The sequence below is a fragment of the Schistocerca cancellata genome, chromosome 8, assembly GCF_023864275.1.
Source record: "Schistocerca cancellata isolate TAMUIC-IGC-003103 chromosome 8, iqSchCanc2.1, whole genome shotgun sequence".
NCBI lineage: Eukaryota > Metazoa > Arthropoda > Insecta > Orthoptera > Acrididae > Schistocerca > Schistocerca cancellata.
The window spans coordinates 567462971-567477502 of record NC_064633.1 but is presented as its reverse complement, the minus strand read 5'-3'; the positions used below and the strand labels follow the sequence as shown (position 1 = coordinate 567477502).

Sequence of the window (14532 nt, the reverse complement as noted above, 5' to 3'; positions counted from 1 at the left end):
TATAAGAAAAGTCAGTGTTTCATAAGTAACTCAGACAACGATTAAGTTTTACGAAATAGTTTTCTACGAGCGTTGTGTGTAGTAAACATACAGTGGTTTGAAGGTTAGATAACATAGGGAAAGTTGGAAAATTGTATAAGTCTTGTCTAAATACCAGTCACCGTGATTAGAAGTGATTTCTAGGAGGATAGACGCCTCGTTGTACACTGTCCAGTCACATAAATGAGGGCATCTGTCAGAAGCCTGAATAATCATTTTTTGCAGCACGGACAGTTGCGAAGGAGGAGGATTAGTGATGTTCTGGAAGGTACAGGGGATGTGGAACCATGCCGACTCCAATATCATTGCCAGCTCCGCTAGGGTTCTCGGTTGAGGATCCATGGCGTGTACAGCCCGGTTGAGGTCGTCCACAGTTTGACGATTGGGCTTAAATCCGGAGAGTTTGGGTGACAGAGAAGAACTGTTAGCTCATCCTTCTACTCTTAGAACCATGCACAATCACTTGATTTGCGTGACGCATTGTATTGTTCTCTCCATCTTCAGCCCACGAGTGGCCTACCGGGACCTTTCGACCGCCGTGTCATCCTCAGTGGAGGATGCGAATAGAAGGGGCGTGGGGTCAGCACAGCGCTCTCCCGGTCGTAAGATGGTATTCTTGACCGAAGCCGCTAATATTCGGTCGAGTAGCTCCTCAATTGGCATCACGAGGCTGAGTGCATCCCGAGAAACGGCAACAACACATGGCGGCCTGGATGGTCACCCATCCAAGAGCCGACCACGACCGACAGCGCTTAACTTCGTTGATTTCACGGGAACCGGTGTAGCCACTGCGGCGAGGCCGTTGCCATTGTATTGTCCTGATGGGGAAAAACAAACTGCATGCACGGAATGCCACGAAATCATTACCCAGATTATGAAACTCGGCCCTCCGGCCTAGCAGTCTAGTCGCCAGTGGTCATCTGTCCGATGGAGCATAAAACTTGATTCATGTGAAAAGGTCACTTGTCGTCGTCCAGTGCACCTCCAGTTGTGGTACTTGCATGCAAATTGCGGCCTTCGTCACCGATGAACAGCAGTCAGCACGGGAGCTTGAACTAAGTGCTTCCTGCGGAGGCCCGCACGCGGCAACGTTTGGAGCTGTTCTTCACCAGTCATCTACGGCACATGTTGCACCACAGTGGCCTCGGCGCCAGTTTTGGATAGCGCCATTTTGCCATGCACGGTACATTTTGACCATAGCGGCATGCATACACGTTGTGCCGTGGCGGCTGCGGTTCGAATCGGCTAGGTGGCGCGCGGCGGCCGCAGGAGTGTTGGGGCGAGTACAGGCACCTACTGAGAAAATGGACACGAACTGGGTAGAGATACGGACTGCTTCTCTGTACGACCAGGCAGAAGGATTTGGCATTTGCTTGGCCGTAGTGTGATGTGGCCGAGCTCGTGGTGGTCCTGGAGTAGCACCTTCTTGAGCGTTGCCATGTTTTCCAAGATGCAAAGGTACGGCTTTAGCCTACGTCAGTGACTTAACTCTCGGCCAGCCGGAAAGTCAAGTGTCTAGTATTGGCAAGATGGCTGAATGTATGTGAATCTACATCTACATCTACATTTATACTCCGCAAGCCACACAACGGTGTGTGGCGGAGGGCACTTTACGTGCCACTGTCATTATCTCCCTTTCCTGTTCCAGTCGCGTATGGTTCGTGGGAAGAAAGACTGTCTGAAAGCCTCTGTGCGCGCTCTAATCTCTCTAATTTTACATTCGTGATCTCCTCGGGAGGTATAAGTAGGGGGAAGCAATATATTCGATACCTCATCCAGAAACCCAGCCTCTCGAAACCTGGCGAGCAAGCTACACCGCGATGCAGAGCGCCTCTCTTGCAGAGTCTGCCACTTGAGTTTGTTAAACATCTCCGTAACGCTATCACGGTTACCAAATAACCCTGTGACGAAACGCGCCGCTCTTCTTTGGATCTTCTCTATCTCCTCCGTCAACCCGATCTGGTACGGATCCCACACTGATGAGCAATACTCAAGTATAGGTCGAACGAGTGTTTTGTAAGCCACCTCCTTTGTTGATGGACTACATTTTCTAAGGACTCTCCCAATGAATCTCAACCTGGTACCCGCCTTACCAACAATTAATTTTATATGATCATTCCACTTCAAATCGTTCCGCACGCATACTCCCAGATATTTTACAGAAGTAACTGCTACCAGTGTTTGTTCCGCTATCATATAATCATGCAATAAAGGATCCTTCTTTCTATGTATTCGCAACACATTACATTTGTCTATGTTAAGTGTCAGTTGCCACTCCCTGCACCAAGTGCCTATCCGCTGCAGATCTTCCTGCATTTCGCTACAATTTTCTAATGCTGCAACTTCTCTGTATACTACAGCATCATCCGCGAATAGCCGCATGGAACTTCCGACACTATCTACTAGGTCATTTATATATATTGTGAAAAGCAATGGTCCCATAACACTCCCCTGTGGCACGCCAGAGGTTACTTTAATGTCTGTAGACGTCTCTCCGTTGATAACAACATGCTGTGTTCTGTTTGCTAAAAACTTCAATCCAGCCACACAGCTGGTCTGATATTCCGTAGGGTCTTACTTTGTTTATCAGGCGACGGTGCGGAACTGTATCGAACGCCTTCCGGAAGTCAAGAAAAATAGCATCTACCTGGGAGCCTGTATCTAATATTTTCTGGGTGTCATGAACAAATAAAGCGAGTTGGGTTTCACACGATCGCTGTTTCCGGAATCCATGTTGATTCCTACATAGTAGATTCTGAGTTTCCAAAAACGACATGATACTCGAGCAAAACACATGTTCTAAAATTCTACAACAGATCGACGTCAGAGATATAGGTCTATAGTTTTGCGCATCTGCTCGACGACCCTTCTTGAAGACTGGGACTACCTGTGCTCTTTTCCAATCATTTGGAACCTTCTGTTCCTCTAGAGACTTGCGGTACACGGCTGTTAGAAGGGGGGCAAGTTCTTTCGCGTACTCTGTGTAGAATCGAATTGGTATCCCGTCAGGTCCAGTGGACTTTCCTCTGTTGAGTGATTCCAGTTGCTTTTCAATTCCTTGGACACTTATTTCGATGTCAGCCATTTTTTCGTTGGTGCGAGGATTTAGAGAAGGAACTGCAGTGCGGTCTTCCTCTGTGAAACAGCTTTGGAAAAAGGTGTTTAGTATTTCAGCTTTACGCGTGTCATCATCTGTTTCAATGCCATCATCATCCCGGAGTGTCTGGATATGCTGTTTCGAGCCACTTACTGATTTAACGTAAGACCAGAACTTCCTAGGATTTTCTGTCAAGTCGGTACCTAGTATGAGCGCCCACCCCATGCTTTGTAATTACTTCTGCTTTTACAAGTGGCGCTGTTCATTGCATCATTTAAGAAGTGCCTTTCAAGTTCTTATATGAGGTTCGAGCCTCGACAAATGCAATGTTACTTGCCTTAAAAAAATTGAGGGGAAATTTCAGCTGATTTCCTCTTATGCGTTACTTAAGCTGCCTGTTGAGCTGGCATAAATTTGATCTTGATAATGATATTCAATGGTATTGAGGGCAAATGGTGTGCTACCACTATCCTCTTCTTTCTAATATTAAAATATTAGTGTGTTTTGCTTGTTTTCCTGCGAGAGCCGCTGAGAGTCGTCGTGTGCTGAAGCACGGGCCGACTGCGGCGTCTGACGCTTTCAGCATGTGCTTCATTGTAGCCGCCTGTGTATGCATGAAGGAAAGCAGGTTGAAAGCTAAACCATTTTGGTATTAGAAGTAGCACGTGTCTATGTGCCTATGGCTATTTAAATGCCGCTTATCTTAATTTCGTTGCCTGAGCTCCTTTCAAGGCTAATGCTAGTTCATAGAGCTAATATTATTAGGTTTTGTCTACCTACCTTTTTTGATTAGCAGGCCCTCAAAGGGTGCATAATTATCTATGATATGAAGTCGCTGTCATTGGTTTATTGTGTGGAAAAAGGAACCAATTTTAAGCTGCTCTAAAATTACATTTATGTTGATGCAAGGTTCAGCTTGTACTTGAGCCAACCTTAACTGAACGATTTTCTCTTAAGTCCACAACATCACGGTAACGATCGAAGTCAGGGAGTAAATTTTAAAGCTGCTCTGTTGTCATTATTTGTAGCTTGCTTTAATTCACCTTCTTAAAATCTGTCCGTTCTACTCTGTATTTCGTATCGAATCTGGTACTGAAGAATTACTGTATGTTAACGAATAGCCGTCTTTCTGCACTACAGGCGTTCCTGAGCATACATTTGTTATTTACAGGCTTCATAACGTTATACTGCTGTCGTGTTTAGATATATCTTAGCACTGGATTTTCTTTTGCAATCACGGCTGGCGTTCACTCCTACCGGCTCAGGCACAGGCGGCAAATGTGTTAGAAAACTCACGTCAGCCATCATTTCACGCAAATTAGTACTTCCTTTGGGCCCCTGTTGTCGTGAGCAAAAACGGAGTTAAGTTAGTTCCAAATTGAAATCTGTAATTTCATGAGAGTTCCTGTGGTTCTTTCATTGTTTTGAATTCTGAAAGCTGATTTTCTCTATGAATTAGTATTTTGGTTGTTTGATGCTGTTAATTTATTTTTCTCCAGTTGTATCTGTGGTGCAGTAATTGTCTTATGTCATTTCGAGTTGTAATAAATTTGAGGCCATCTATTGTTCACTTGGACAGTTAAGAGGTTGTTCATTTATATTTAGGCTGCTAAAATTTGAGTTTTCTTCGATAGTAAAGTAAGAAGAAAATTTTTTGTTACAGTCCGACATGGTTATTGTCAATCCTGTTCAATTCTGAGTGACATAAAGCTTTTGTTTCTTTCAATGGTGAATGAGGTTTTAAATTACCCGAGGTCCAGTCCTTTCACTCAATAGCAGTTACTGGCACCGATTAAGACGCAAGTACTCGGCTCAAAATTAAGAAACTTAGCCGTTTCTGAAATATTTCCACCATTGACCCGAAAACCAATGATCAGGTCATTTTGCACGTCAGATTGATCACTCCATTTTCATATTACGACAACGACGGCACTGTTTTCCGCGGCCCCACGACACCCTCTACGTACCATCTACAGCTAGTCGAGCAGCCTCTTTTTCAGCAGGACAGTCCGAGAACATCCACTAGCGCTGCGACATCGGCAACTATTCGACGCTTTAGGTTCTCCGCCATCGATCATCCTCCGTACAGTCCCACTTGGCCTCATCCAATTTTCATTTGTTTCCAAAACTTCAAGAACACTTTGATAGTGATGAAGCGGTGCAAGGAGCGTGAGGTTTTCGGTTCCGTCAACAAAATCAAAGTTTGTACAGCGACGGTATCGACAAACTTGTTGGCAGAAATGTGTTCGTCGCGAGTGTGGCTGTATTGAGAAATAAATATGTAAACATGAACAATAGGGCAGTGGAATGTTAATAACGTTTGCTTCACTTGAAAATCTTTAAGAGTTATCTCATGAAAAATTCGGAGTTAATAATTTTCAGCACTCCCTCGTAAACAAAGGAGAGCGCATAACGCTGTGGTTTATTCATGTATAGGCAAAGCGATATAAAACAATGTGTTATGAGGCAAACAACGACAAAGTTTGTCATGGGTCCATGGAGATGGTTTGCGAAGGTGAAAGAGACGTGAACGCCCTGGAGTTATTCTCACCGTACTTTCTTTATACTCATACAGTAAATTTAACTACTCGTCTGCAGATTTTCTAACAAATTGTCCCCGGAGACTTTGTTCAGCTTAAGACAGAACTGATATCCACTGTAAAGTATTTCAGTGCAATGTTTTACAACTTTTACATTAACCTCCTACCGGGCTTTAGATCTTCATGTCGATAAATAGCGTACAAAAATTTGTTATGTTCCACAGCCTCTAGATGTAACTTTCTATTGTTACTGTTTGTCAGCATTATATCTGCAGATTCGCAATATTGACTGAACAAAGACAGAGTAAAGACTGTAATGTAACTTTGTCCATTTCAGTATATGTTCCGACTTTAAATAACACAGCTAGCATTAGGTTTTCAGTTTGAGAACATGTCACCAAAAATAGCGACAACAGTGTATAAGATAATGAGATCAACATTGTAACACACGGCTACATGCAAATAACATAAAAATAAATGTAAGTGTAAAAAAAGGACACAACATATCTTTGTAAGTAGATGGATAATTTAAATGAGCTGCCAAGAATCACTAAGCATATCCTATCAAAACACGTACATTTTAATAATTTTCTTTATATTATAGAACACTGTTAGCGGCTATAATGATTAGTGAAACAAGTTTGCTAGACAGAAATAAAACAGAAAACTGCAGAGGATTGAATCTTTTCTTATAAATGTGATGGAGCGTAATTGAAGTAGCAACTGGGAAAAGCGAATATATATACGGAAAAACCGCAACGCCAAAAAAAAAAAAAAGAAAAGAAAAGGAAAGAAAGAAAGAAAGTAGAGTATTGAAATTTCGCGAATACGTCCTAGGTAAGTGATCAACGCTGTAAGATCACAGGTTAATATAAACGCATGGTAAGCCATTCGAAATGTGCAATTCTGGTACATCAATAACCGATGTAACTAACAGAAAGTTGAATGCAAGCATGAAAATCTTCATTCATTGAGTTGTACAGGCACCGGGTGTAAGTATATGGCATGGAGTTCCATGCCTGTTGCGCTTGGTCGGTCAGTACATGGCCGGTTAATACTGCATCTGGATCCCACTGGAGGAGTCGTACGGTGACGTCTCACATGTGGCGATCGAGCGGCCCAAACCAATATGTTGACACTCTGTATAGCATATTGTTTTGCAACAGCGGTATATGGGCGAGCGTTATCCTCTTCGTAAACACCTCTTGGAATGCTGTTCATGAATGGCAGCACAACATGTCGAAACACCAGACTAATACAAATTTGCAGTCAGTGTGCGTGGGATAACCACAAGAGTGCTCCCTCTTTCATATGAAATAGAACCACAGATCTTATCTCGACTCTATGTAGCATGCAGACAGGACCCCAACCTGCATCCTTCTAATCAACACATGGTCATCTCTGACACAGACGCAGAAACAGCTTTCATCAGAAAACACATCAGATCTCCACTGTACCCTGGAGTGAGCTCTCGCTTGACACCACCGAAGTCACAACTGGCAGTGGTTTGGGGTCAGTGGAATGCACGATACAAATGGGTCAAATGGCTCTGTGCACTATGTGACTTAACTTCTGAGGTCATCAGTTCCCTAGAACTTAGAACTACTTAAACCTAACTAACCTAAGGACATCACACACATCCATGCCCGAGGCGGGATTCGAACCTGTGACCGTATCGGTCGCGCGGTTCCAGACTGTAGCGCCTAGAACCGCTCAGCCACTTAGGCCGGCTGCACGATACAGGGCGTATGCCTCGGAGCGATCCTTGTAACCGATTTGTAACCGTAGGTTGTGTCGCTGTGGTGCCAACTTCTGCTCAGATTCCTGCTACAGATCCAGCACGATATTCCAGAGCCATACGCCGTCCCACGTAGCCCGGATTGCTTGCGACCGAATAGTTTAGTGACCACCGCTGTCAGGAATCATTTACAGGAGTTACAGTGCTGCTACGTTGTTCTGGAATATTGCAAAAGCAACATCTAGTTTCTCATAGCCGTATTACACGACCTCGTACGAACTGAGATTACCAATGGCATCTTTATCGCCTTAAAGGTATTCTTGTCTAACGTGAGCTCTCCACGTCCAATCTCAAAGGTAACTAACACTTGCGACAGTGTATTTAAAACAAACCTGATCTGCATCCTTGTAGTGTCACTACTAGCGCCACTCGTGCGACTGGCGCGAAAGCTGAACTATCATCATCTTTCAAATACAGAAACACACCTAACAACTTTCATTATATCTCACAACTGTTTCTTGGTGTTGGGTTTTTTCCGCCGGTGTACGAGGCGTATTCCGAAAGTAAGTTTGGACCGGTCGCGAAATGGAACCCACAGTGAAAATCAAAGGTTTTTCATTCCAGTAACGTCTCTGCAGAGACGCCTCTCCATATGAGACATTTGTCATAGCGTAGTACCAACTTTCCAATACCATCGTCATAGAAGGCAGCCGCCTGCACTTTTCGCCGATTCTCTACGCTCATCTGCAATTCCTCGTCTATGCTACAACGTTGACCTCATAGCCAGCGGTTCATGTCAGCAGAGATGAAAATCAGTGGGAGCAAAGTCCGGAGTGTAAGGAGGGCGATCAAACACTTCCCATCGAAAATGCTGCAGGGACGTCGTGGTGCCACTGCAGAGTGCGATCGAGAATTGTCATGAAGAAGGAAATGCATGACAGTTATGCTGTATGGGCTGCATCATATCAGGCGAAATCTCTCACGTTTGCTAGGCGTCTTTACGTGCTCACTGTGCACTCAGAACTGAAACGTCAGACGTGACACGATAAATGGATGTACTGCAGACACTGTACAACATACCTATGCAAAGCTTTATCGGATTTTCTCTGTGGATTCTATTTCGAGACCGATGGGAGCTTACTTTCTGAATAAGCCCCGTATCGACCCTAGGAATTAATTCGTCAACGCACTTCGAAAATCACAGCAATTTTTTTTTCCATGTTGTATGAAATTACCCGTACGGATGAAAAACCACTTTCAATCTGATTGTATATTCATTTTGGTACATGTCAGTTCAGGAGCGGTGCTTCAATCTAGCATGGGATTTGCGAAATGCCCGGCTGCGTGTGCCGATCGGACGTGCCAAGCTACGGACGTGGTACATGAGAATTGTCATTGCCGTAGCTGACAGTGCTCCCAGGATGCGTGTCAACGATACGAGCGCACGCCGATCTGAATATCGAACGGCCGGCGGTGGCGGTCCTGCGGGGCCGCAAGCTGTCACCACGGCAATCCACTGTGCGTGACTGGCAGGCGCCGACTCGTCGCTGTTCCCGCAGGAAATACACGAGAATACAGGCTACGTCCCGAGGCTCAGTCGTCCACGCACATTTAGGAAGCGGCTGTGTGAAGAACTGACAATCGCCAGTGAATTCATTATCCAGTCCGGTTTTTCCTAACTGCAACATCAATTACTTCAGTATTTTTTCAGTCTTACCATTTTGTTGACAGTACACACGTGCTTCTTAACAAGTTCGCGAGTGAGATTTAGGCTTGCTAATACACAAATGTAAGGATGTAGAGGTTTATATCATTAGGAGTAAGATAGATACCGCATACAGGAAAATTAAAGAGACCTTTGGAGAAAAGAGAACCACTTGTATGAATATCAAGAGCACAGATGGAATCCCAGTTCTAAGCAAAGAAGGGAAAGCAGAAACGTGGAAGGAGTATATAGAGGGTCTATACAACGGCGATGTACTTGAGGACAATATTGTGGAAATGGAAGAGGATATAGATGAGATGGGAGATATGATACTGCGTGAAGAGACAGAGCACTGAAAGACTTAAGACGAAACAAGGCCCCGGGAGTAGACAACATTCCATTAGAACTGCTGACAGCCTTGGGAGAGCCAGCCTTGACATAACTTTACCACTTGGTGACCAAGATGTATGAGACAGGAGAAATGCCCTCAGACTTCAAGAAGAATATAATAATTCCAGTCCCAAAGAAAGCAGGTGTTGACAGATGTGAAAATTACCGAACTATCAGTTTAATAAGTCACAGCAGCAAAATAGTAAAGCGAATTATTTACAGACGAATGGAAAAACTCGTAGAAGCCGACCTCGGGAAAGATCAGTTTTAATTCCGTAGAAATATTGGAACACGTGAGGCAATACTGACCCTATGACTTATCTTACATTAAAGAAAGGCAAACATCCGTTTTTAGCATTTGTAGACTTAGAGAAAGCCTTTCACAATGTTGACTGGGATACTCTCTTTCAAATACTGAAAGTGGCAGGGGTAAATACAGGGAGCGAAAGGCTATTTACAATCTGAACGGAAACCAGATCGCAGTTATAAGAGTGGAGGAGCATGAAAGGGAAACAGTGGTTGGGAAGGGAGTGAGACAGGGTTGTAGCCTATCCCCGATGTTATTCTATCAGCATATTGAGCAAGCAGTAAAAGAAGCAAAAGAACAATTCGGTGTAGGTATTAGAATCCATGGAGAAGAAATAAAAACTTTGAGGTCCGCCGATGACATTGTAATTCTGTCAGAGACAGGAAAGGACTTGGAAGAGCAGTTGAACCGAATGGACAGTGTCTTGAAAGGGGGCATAACATGAACATCAACAAAAGCAAAATGAGGATAATGAAATGCAGTCTAATTAAGTCGGATGATGCTGAGGGAATTATATTAGGAAATGAGACACTTAATGTAGTGTAGGAATTCTGCTATTTGGGGAGCAAAGTAACTGATGATAGTCGAACTAGAGAGGATATGAAATGTAAACTGGCAATGGCAAGAAAAGCGTTTCTGAAGAAGAGAAATTTGTTAATATCGAGTATAGATTTAAGTGTCAGGAAGTAGTTTCTGAAAGTATTTGTATGGAGCGTAGCCATGTATGGAAGTGAAGCATGGACGATAAATAGTTTGGACGAGAAGAGAACAGAAGCTTTTCAAATGTGGTGATACAGTAGAATGCTGAAGATGAGATGGGTAGATCACATAACTAATGGGGAGCTATTGAACAGAATTGGGCAGAAGAGGAGTTCGTGGCACAATTAGACTAAAAGAAGGGGTCGGTTGGTAGGACATATTCTGAGCGATCAAGGGATCACCAATTTAGTATTGTAAGGCAGCGTGAAGGGTAAAAATCGTAGAGGGAGACCAAGAGATGAATACACCAAGCAGATTCAGAAGGATGTAGGTTGCAGTAGGTACTGGGAGATGGAGAATCTTGTACAGGGTAGAGTAGCATGGAGAGCTGCATCAAACCAGTCTCAGGACTGAAGACAACAACAACAACATAGACATGTGTGACATTCATTCCGAATACATTTTATAAAGCATGTGATGCCACTTTGATGTTCCTTATTGTGATCAGGCACTTTGAGCGCCAGGCTTGAAAGCCAGCCTGTAAGGTTTGAAACTAGTGACCAAATATAAATACTGAAACTGTTGGCATATTTGTTAATAAGCGATTTACAGTGCTTCAGTTTCATTATGTCTGACTACAGGCGTTGCTGGCTGCACGTCTTCTTCATCTTTATCCTCTACTCAAAAGTACATATGCAGGCTGGTGTATCGAAACTGTGTTGCAGCAGGTAGACATTTATCGCAAAATATAATCATTGAAAAACGTATAGTTCACACTCATAGTACATTCGATATAACGTGCCATCTAAATCGGTTATTTCCGATTGGTGGTTCCGTCCCTAAGGATATTCATTTAAGGCATCTCTACTGTCCTCATAATTGGGAGACCCAATGTTAGATGGTGAATAAAGTTCTGGCTCACAAAGAAACCCGTTCCGACAACGTGTTTTCCAGACGTATTTCCGCCATAAAATATTGCATAATTACTCTGAAAGACCGCTTTCGTGCAACCGTGGACATAAAAAAAAAATCAGAAGCAAAATTAAGGATGTGGGAAAGGAAATTTCTGATGAAGATATTAGGCGGGATAAGAATACAGTGGAAGACAGAAAATTAACAAACAAAGAAGTATATGGATGAAAAGGTCCCGGTTTACTTTTATTGCCACGTCAAATTCAGATGAAATCCCAAGCTTCTGATGTCTTCCTCCACGATCGTCGGCGGGAGTGAGTTTGACTGTCGTGAAACTGTCGATCCTCCAACATTTAGGCCAAGAGCATCGTATCTGATTGGCTGGATTACGGAAATGCTGACATCACGGAAATGACGCGTAGTTAGGTGGCGCACTATAAATCCATACATTAGGCGGTCTAACATTAAAATACAGTATTTCGAAAAATATGCGGTGGCCTAGCACAGCCTGGTAACTAATCACAAGGTTTTGTGTGATCAAAGGACAATTCTTGCTCTTTCTGAGATCCTCTTGGAATGAAAGTGATATCCTTGCCATTTCCACGGCAATCAAACTTAACCTCTGCCGACGACAATGGAGGCAATCATTGAAAGCTAGTTATTTTTTTCGAACTGCGAAATTTATGTCCAACTACTCCATCGCGAAAGATTCCAAAGGCATTAAAAGCATATACTCAATATGGAGGACTTGACAAATAAGAGACTTCAATGGACTGCACACGCACTTCCAGCTCCAGAAGAAAATAACATCCATTGAGCAAGTACATAATATCCTCAACGAAGAAGACCTCTCAGAGGATCAAGGCTATGCTTGTTCATTATCGGAGAAGATATGAAAAAATTACGTGTGAGAAACTGAAAAATTTAACGCCATTAAAAAACTACCAGGGAAAGCTTTTGGACTTCAGCGGCGGAAAGCCGTCATAACTTGAGAATCTCGCTAGTAACATTAATGAAAATAAGCTGAAAATTACTTTTTTAACTGTGTATTGCTTATCAAATTAAGTGTCCTCTTTAGGTCTTAAATAAATTTTTCATCCCAATAATTAACAAAATTGTAGTTTTTTAATTTGTTGTATACGTCGTTCGGTCATCAACTGAAGCAAAATTTGGTATCAGAACTAACGTATTCAATGGTTTTGTCCTATGAAACGTAGATTCATAGAGTACTCCAAATTACTGGCTGTGACGTTACAGTAAACAATTACATTGGTGACCAGGAAAAGGCATCGCATTGCCAATGATTTCATGGCATTGTTCATATACCCTCAAGTGGTTCAGTGTGGCCTTGTGATATATATTATAAAAGCTCACAATAAGCAGGCCAAAGTGCTCTCACCCCAAGGTGCAATAATATAGTGGTCATCTAACAAGTGCATCCATCTTTTTGCATCGAGCGACGTGGCGCGTGGTCAGCACACCAGACACACACTCGAGAGGACGACGGTTCAAACACGTGTTCCGCCATCCTCATTTAGGTTTTCCGTGATTTCCCTAAATCGCTTTAGGCAAATGCTGGGACAGGTCCTTCGAAAGGGCACGGCCGAGTTCCTTCCCTAATCCTGTGGGACCGACGACCTCGCTGTTTGGTCCCCTCCCCCAAACCAACCAACCAACCACATTTTTGTAAACACGCTTTGTAAGAAGTCCACGATGAGTCCAAGTTATGCTAACGCCATCTAGACTTCTTGTGGTCAAACTTTTGCCCGCTAGAGGACGCAGCTCTACACTCGACATGGTTCCCTGTCAGCTATAACTATTTTACGCTTTTATTAATTCTAAAATTATTTTTAACCTTTTATTGGTGAAACATGAAATACGTTTAGCCACAGGTCATCTTAAAACGAAAGGCTGTACGGTTTTAATAACCTTGACACAAACAATTTTTCACACGATGTCATTGGGCACATAACTTTTCAAATCCACCATACCTATACTTTTTTTATTGAATGAAGTAACACCTCTACATTAAGTTTTTATACTTCATCTGTACTTATATTACGCACATTTAACCCTTGTTTTCTTCACGTGTTATATAAAACATTTATGCGTCTATCATATTTATGGTACTTTCCAGAACCACTTGAAAATGGCCTAACAAAAAAAAAACGAGTCCAATACTACACGCAATAAAGTTCTCGACAGCAACTGGAGCAGTTTTCATTAATTTCGGAAACATTCACGCCGCATCTGCCTCTGGAGCTCATGCAGCACTAAGATTCATCCTATCCGTCACAATCCACGTTGGAAGGAAGGAAGGATTGGATTTAACGTACCGTCGACATCGAGGTCATTAGAGGCGGATCACAAGTGCGGATGGTGTCAAGGATGGGGAAGTGTTGAGTGGTACTTAAGTAAATAAATTAGCGAAATCAAAATCAAGTAGAAATTAGAAAATAAATGAAAAACTTAGTTTAGTTTAGAAGAATTACACACTGGCAAACAGCGCGCAGAGCAGCAGTGACAGAAGAGCCAATGACCATGAAGTCTGCACGTTCAGGAAGCTGTCAATTCAGCTGTCAAGGGCATCGCCCGACCGGCTCACGTCAAGAAGATTCTCCGAGAAGCTTTTCAACGTGACATAAGAAGCCATCGCCCTCCCCACATAATCGGACGCTGTCGATTCTGCCACCAGGGCATCGCCCGACCGGCTCACGTGTTTCTCAGTTGTCACATGTGATCAAGGGCCCTCGCCTACATTCCAAGAGCCAATGACCGACGTTAAGAAGATTCTTCGAGAAGCTTTTCAACGTGACAGAAGAGGCAGTGACCGTGAAGTCGTTCACCTCCAGTGAACTGAAGTGAATAAATATGCGAGACGCAGTGGGCCCGACAATGAGAAGAGAGTAGCAGTAGTTTTCAGTCAATTTCGGTGTTGAAGACCGTCATGCAAGAAGAGACTACATCATACACAGACGCACCAAGTCCGCCGCTGTAATGGAATAGCAAGCAGCAGCCTCGGCGCCAGAAGACAGAAGTTAAAAGGTATTTGAAGTATTTTTACGTACCCAGGTGACTCGTGAGGACGGGAAGGAGACGGCCTCA

At 43.3% G+C, this 14532-nt stretch overlaps 1 protein-coding gene across 1 annotated transcript in view; it reads right to left on the bottom strand.

Moving 5' to 3' along the window:
- LOC126095030 (carbonic anhydrase-related protein 10-like) overlaps positions 1 to 14532 on the bottom strand; it is a 991041-nt gene that overhangs the window by 668652 nt on the left and 307857 nt on the right. The gene's annotated exons all lie outside the window — the stretch shown is intronic.